Source organism: Cygnus olor, chromosome 3 (assembly GCF_009769625.2).
Source record: "Cygnus olor isolate bCygOlo1 chromosome 3, bCygOlo1.pri.v2, whole genome shotgun sequence".
Taxonomy (NCBI): domain Eukaryota; kingdom Metazoa; phylum Chordata; class Aves; order Anseriformes; family Anatidae; genus Cygnus; species Cygnus olor.
This window is the reverse complement of record NC_049171.1, coordinates 34,336,624-34,344,112: the sequence shown is the minus strand read 5'-3', so window position 1 is coordinate 34,344,112 and position 7,489 is coordinate 34,336,624.

The following is a 7,489-nucleotide window of genomic DNA, read 5'->3' as shown; positions in this document are numbered from 1 at the left end:
TTAATCTGTATTAGCTCAGGCTGCCTGCACCCTCTGCTACAGACATTCCCATAGATTCTTATGGGACTTGTGAAGATGACAAGAACTACAGACTCTGTCTGGTGATGACTTTTGCTAGGCATGTGTTCCAGTCAGACCTTCACATACTCCCACTGCTGTGATGGTTTGGTAACTGTGAGAATATGTGACACACAAAGGTGTGTGGTGTTATCACACCACACACTGGTAAATGCAGACAGAGAGGTTTTGGATAATTGTGCCCTTGCCTAGCCAGCACTGAACTCAGGATCTGTCCATACCCGTCCATATAGCCACGCATTTTGACCATCACAAGAGCATGTACCAAAGGAACAATCAAGGAAGTCACAACTATGAATTTCTTCTCTTAGTACAGAATGTATTTTCATCATTTCAGTCTTGGTGCTTTTCTCTGCTTCTTCAGTTGTTGGGGGAAAAAAATAAAATAAAATAAAGTAAAATAAAATAAAATAAAATAAAGTAAAATAAAGTAAAATTAAATTAAATTAAATTAAATTAAAATAGAATAAAATAAAATAAAAGCAATCAACTGGCTAGTTGTGAAAGCACCAGGTTACATCTAATTTCCCAGAAATGGCTCACACCTGGTTAAAAGTGCATCACAGCTTATCTGTCTTCATACATCTGCTTCATCTGGGACACCTGGAAATGCACAGTGGTCAGTGAAACAGAAACATGCTCCTAGCCTTGTTTTTACTTAAGATGGATCTTTTAGATGCATCTTGACTATTTGGAAAGAAATCATTTCAACTTTCCTCTGCAAAAAGCATAGGAAATTATTAGTAAAATATAAACTTACTGACAATTAAGATAACACTTTCCTGATGAAATAAATGTCACCTTTTAAAAGGTCCTCTTTTCAGTCCATTGCTTTTAGATGTGATTGCTAATTTATATGCAGTACTTGTATGTATTAGAGTTTATCCACGCTTCAGGGAAAACTTAAAAAATCCTATAGGAAAATGTTCTTTTCTTGGCAGATTTTGCAAAACCTCAAATTCTTATGACTGAAAGTAATTTAAAAAGCATTCCTTTGTGGCTCTACATATTCAGTAGCACCATCTAAAATTCTGTTTATGGACAGGAGTGTTGAAATTAATTTAAGGAACTACATCATTCATTAAGCAAACTTCTTACTATTTCTCCAAGTCAGGTAATTGTTCTTACTCTTGGTATTCTGCCAGGTTCTCCAAATGATTTGACATTGGCCTCTCCTGGCTAATTTGTGGTGGCTTGTAGAAGGAGTGGATAATGAATTCTAAATTGCAATTAGATGCCTCATTTCATTCTTCTTCAAGAACCACAGGAAACTGCTAAAAAATGATAGGGAATTAAAGGAATTTTGAGGAAAAGGAATTTAAAGGAATATCACTTCTTCCTCCAAACACTGATCCAACACGGGTAAGTTAATGAATGGTAACTACTAGTTTGGATGGATAGAAGTCATGGTACTTATTAGAGTCCCTTGGGACTAGAGTCCCCCTTGGGAGAGAGACTCTTTATCAGGGACTGTAGTGACAGGACAAGGAGCAATGATTTTGAACTAAAAGAAGGTAGATTTATATTAGATATTCAGAAGAAATTCTTCACTCAGAGAGTGGTGAGGCACTGGAACAGGTTGTTCAGTTAGGTTGTGGATGCCCCCTCCCTGGAAGTGTTCAAGGTCAGGCTGGATGGGGCTTTGATCAACCTAGTCTCGTGGGGGTTGGAATTACATGGTCTTTAAGGTTCCTTCCAACCCAAAGAATTCTATGATTCTATGATTATTTAAAGATTTAATTCTTTGGTAACAATGTCATTTTGTAAAGACAGTGAGTCCAAGTCCATCAGTTACATTAGTGACACCATATACATATTATATGCTGTTATGTGTGTGCTTTCTTTACAGTGACATCATGAGTATGTCCCAGGTAGAGAAATAGGGGAAAGAGCATCTTATAGTGTGTACTTGCATATTTTGAAGAACATTACCATTTCAAAAGCCATTTCAGTCTAGTGTAGGTTTATCACTATGGCTTATCGATACAATTCTATCAATATTTATCAATCATTTGTTAAAAGAAAAATAATAATCTGTTCAATCTAAATTCAGATCTTCAGTTATTACTCCTACAAGGTTGGCCACATAAACCTATATCCAAGGTATGTAAAGATTTAAATTTATATTATTATCTAAACCAAGAAATAATAACAAATTAAAAGTTAGCAACTGAGCAGATTTCCTCTGACTAGAGTGCAAGTAGAACACAGTGCAAGTTGACAGGCAAGCAATTTCTGAACTTGATACCTTGTTGCTTTATTCAGTCAGTCAAACCAAGGAAGTGTTGAGACCCATTTTCCCACTTTCTGGTTTGACTAGTGACTGCTGCTAACTTTCTGAATCAGATGCTCATCTTCAGGTGAATAGAACATTTCTATCACACTGGAATCAGGGTAAAGAATAGTAAATACTTTCATGTGGAGGTCTAGGCTTTGTTGCCATAGACAACTAAGCCCTTGACAGCTTGCTACATAAAATTGTCAAGCTCAATAGAAATTAAAGACATACACCTAGTGCTAACAAAATTCAAGATTAAAAATAATAACAGTAATAAAACTGAGTCTTTTATAGCCTTCAAGTGCAGAGACTAACTTCTGACAATACCTGAAAAACAAAGATATATTTTGGATAAGATATGAAGAGATTAGAATTAGTATGAGAAGATCAATATGCAAACTGAAATACTGAGATGAAAAACTATTTCATGACAGGAGCCAGAAATCACTCGTCTTCCAAGAGAATCATACACTCATAGGGCAACTCAGGTGGGAAAGAACCTCATGAGGTCTCTAGTCCAATGTCCTGCTCAGACCAGGGCTAGCTCTGAGATCAGACCAGGTTGCTCTGTGATTCATCCATCCGAGTCTTGAAAAACCCCAAGGAGGAAGACTAGTCAACCTCTCTGGGCAACCTGCTCCACTCTTGACCATCTTCATGGGGAAAACGTTTCTCTTAACTGTCAATTTAAACCTATCTTGTTTCAACATCCGCTCACAGCTCCTTATACATACACTGCTGTGAAGAACCTGGCTCTGTTCCACTGATACCCTCCCCAGAGGCACTTATGTCCCTGAGACAGGCACTTATGGCTGTTATGTCCCTGAGAAACCATCTCTTCATCAGGCTGAACAAGCCCAGCTTCCTCAGCTCCAGCATCTCTTCACAGGGCATTTGGTTCAGACTTGACTATCTTGTTGGCCTCCACTGAGCTCTCTGCAGTTTATTGACATCTTTTCTGCACCGGGCCCCCCGGAATGGGCTGCTGTAGACTGGATGTGGACTAATAAGTATGGAGTACAGGAGGATAATCACTTCATTCAATCAGCAGGTTGTGTTTCTGCTGACACAGCCCAAGAATGTTGTTGACCTTTCTTGCTGCAAAAGCCACTGCTGGCTCAACTCAACTCACTGCCCACCAAGGTCCCCAGGGGCCTTTCCTGCAGAGCTGCTCCCCATCCAGACACTCCTAGCTTGTATCATTCCTTCCTACATACAGGCCTTTGCATTTTGTCTTTGCTGAGTTACACAAAATTGTCAACCCAGTCCTCTAGCCTGTCTGGATTACAACCCTAACCTTGAGTATATGAACCAGGCCCCCCTTCAGGTGTCATGTGCAGACTTAATGAGGGTACACTCTGTCACATCCTCCAGATCATTGATAAAGATGTTAAACAAAGCAGGTCCAAATACAAATGTCTGTAGTACTCCAGGGAGACCCTCAGGACATTGAACTTACCCTGAAGTTCCATCTCTGTGGCTGCCAACAACGTGACATGGATCAGCAGGAGAAGGGCTAGATAGTATGAAATGACCTTTAACATTGCAACTGCTACTTCTACATCCCCAGGTCTTTGTGATCTTCAGCACAAAGGAGAGACAGCTCCACTGTGCTCAGAGTAAAAGATGAAAATGGTTTCATCTAAGTCTTGACAGCTACCTGGAGTGCACGTCTGTTTTCATAGCTGCTCAGAGCCTTATGTCTGCTTTCTCCTCTTATGTTTATTTCTTTTTTTCCTACTTAAATCTGGCTCAATTCATGACGATTATTGATGGACCTTCTCAGAGATTTCTGTAAGCTGTCTGATCATACGGCAGAGAAGGGGAATTCCAGACTAGCTTACTATCATTCTCTAGAAGTTCAAATCACTAAAACCATGTGCTTCTCTGGCAAGAGATAAAAAAGTTAAACTAAAACCTAGACAGACTAATTAAATTCAGGTTTGTCCAATAGTTGTAATTGTGGAGTAGCTGGGGACTGGGGCTGTGTTGTTATGTCCACACAGCGCACTTCCTTAGGTTTTATACATGCTCTCCTGCTAGACATCTTCATAGATGAGACAATGGATTGATTGGAGACCATGATCTGATCTGAGAGAAGGTGACTGGCTGAATTCCCAGCCACCTTCATGACAAAGCATATGACTAATAGGCACAGGAGCAATCCAGCTGGGATTTTTAAACAGTGATTGCCCCAGGGAGCTTCTTCTGCAATTGGAAGAATAATAGACACCATTTGTACCTTTCAGTGTGCAGAATAATATCCTGGGTGGAAAATCTGGCCATCCCACAGACTCACCAGGTGATTCTTAATGCAGAATTGATTAAACTATACACAGTAAGATACCTGACAATAGTCAGTAGAAACTGTTCCTGCAGGTTTTGAAATGAATGTGTAGGTTAGTCTTATGTACATAGTTAAGAATAGAGAGGCTTTTTACTTAGTGTAAGGTACTCAGTAGTGATGGATCATGTATGCTCTGGAGTGGCCAGCCAGGACTGTGGGCCAGCTGGCTGTGAGAGCTGAGCAGAACAGCAGTTCAGAGTTTGTTTTCCCACCTATTTACCCTGTGCCAAACAATTTTTAACACTGTCCAAGAATGTCTGTGTTATTCTGCACTTGTAATCTTGCTGCTTTAGCAACAAGGCTTAAAACAAGTCTAAGTCTAGATAATGTAATGTATCAGTTAGATGTGAACAGGCTAGCTTGCACAGGCACTGAAGAAGTACTGATATATTAATAGTGTTTTCCCTGCACTGATGGCACTACTCAGACAGATGAATAGACCTAGGAGAGTGCCATGTTAACACAATTAAAGTAATTCTAGCATCCTGAGCTGGTTGCTTAGAGGTAGACTGAGAATTTTTTGTAATACAGACATTTTCTCCAAGACACTAGAAAAGATGGGCTACATTTTCTTCTCTGCAGATAATACAGAATAATACAGTTCTGTTTTCCTTTGTGCAGCTGTAGGTAAATGCATTGGTGGAGAGGGAAGGATGGGGCTTTTGTAATGCTTTTGCCATTCCCTTTTGTTTCATGCTCTTTGTTTAGTGAAAAAGGCAGGGTAGGGTCTCTAGCCTTATGTGAGGAAAAACAGATTTGCTATCAGTAACAAAGTTTCTCCATTCAAATGGAAAGCTGTGATCAAAAGGATAATTGGAACTGGGGTGAAGGATATTGGAAGGTGAGTCATTGCACTCAAGGAGCTGGTCTGCCTGGAAAGGCCTGTGGGGACTCTTTTCCTAAGAAATTGAGGCTTATGCAATCCTTATTCAAAAGAAAATGTCCCAAAATGTTTTCTTTAAAAAGTCCCAAAAGATTTCCTAAAAATCTTCCATGTCACCCCTGTGACCCGGCAACCCGCAGCATTCTGCATGATGTGACACAGCCATGATACCACCAGGGCTGGTGTCTGCCATTAGTGCTGTATTGCTGTGATGTGGCTATTATCTTCCACCCTGCAAGCAAGAAGAAACTGTTGAATAATATTAATATTAAACCCCAAAACTTATAATGCTGGGGAGGGCAATTAGGAAGCTGTAGCAGCAATTTAAAGAATAGCAGCTCAGCAGAGGTTGAAAGAGAATTAAAAGCAGCACATCCTACCCACTGTCCAGTTTTAAAGATTTGTGTGGTGCTTCATGCTGAGATTTGTGGGTCTGAAGACCAAATTCTGGAAGAAAAATGAATGCTCATGGATTTGACTGAAGGTAATATTTTACACTTTGGAATTAAAGACACATCTAGTGCCAATGCCTGCATCCATGAGTGGCTGGCCATGCTGAAGGCATTTCAGCATGAACTGAAAGATTCACACCTTCCTTTCCCTGAAATCAACCAAAGATTTTGCCAGAGACTTTCCTGTGCTGCATACTTTAGTTAGACATGAGAACAAAATATATAAATTAACTTCCATCTACTTAGTTCACAGCTGGCTATTATCCCCTCCTTAACTGACAGGGCAAGAGGCAATGGACACAAACTGGAACACAGGAGTTTCCATCTGAACAACAGGAAACACTTTTTCACTGTGAGGGTGACCAAGATTTGGCACAGGTTGCCCAGAGAGCCTGTGCTATCTCTACCCTTTGAGACCTTCAAAAGCCACTTGGACATGGTCCTGGGCAACCTGCTCTGGGTGTCCCTGCTTGAGCAGGGGGTTGGACCAGATGACCTCCAGAAGCCCTTTCCAAACCAGCCATACTGTGATCTGTACATAAAAGTCATTTTTGCCCCTATATTTAATTTCCCATTAATTATTTCAGTTTGGCAGATGTTAAAGTAAAAACAAAAGCAAAGAAAACTGATTATGTGCAGAAGAGAGATGACCTTTAAATAATCAAGCACAATTCCAAATGATAATAAACTTCCTCCACTAATTATTACAGATTCTTTAAATGCTTTGGTGTCAATTTTACCTAAGGCTGACATTCAGAGACAGGCAAGCAGGGAAGTGTTTGGAAATAACAGGATCCTGTTGGTTGGAGATAGGATAGAGGAGTATTTAAAACATGCCCCAGGACTCTTCCAGGATGCAGTGTGTAGCTTGCTCAGCTGGCAAGCAGAAGTCTGCTGGTTATCCTTTATTCCATTCCTTTCTTTATTTGACATTGACCTGAGAGGGGACACTGGGTGCCAAGGTCATTATCCTCTTTCATTATCCTTTTATTTCCTTTCCTTCTAATTTTCTTTGTCCAAAGATGTCCAAACAATTCCTGGGTTTTCAGAAGCTCCAGCAATATAGCTTACTGGCCATGACACTGTACTTTGTACACACTAGAGAAGACAAAAACTGCATTAAGAAAATGCTTGTTGCAATTAGCTACCATGTAATATTTTAACATCCAGGGAGCTCATGTGATCCAGTGATGATGTTGTGCTGTGCCTTATAGTAGTAGTTGTATAGCAGTTGTGAAGATCTTGTGATGAACATTGCCTTGCCAGCCTATGGTCAGAGGCAGCATATATTACTCAGGTGTTTTACGTCCCAGCAAGTATTACAAGCTTTCATTCTCTAGTCTAGTTTTAAAAAAGTAAATAAATAAATGAATAGGTGGAAGAAAAAAAAAAAAGAGAGATCAAGCACCATCCAGTGCATTACCCCCATTCCTTAGCTGCCCCAGCTGCTT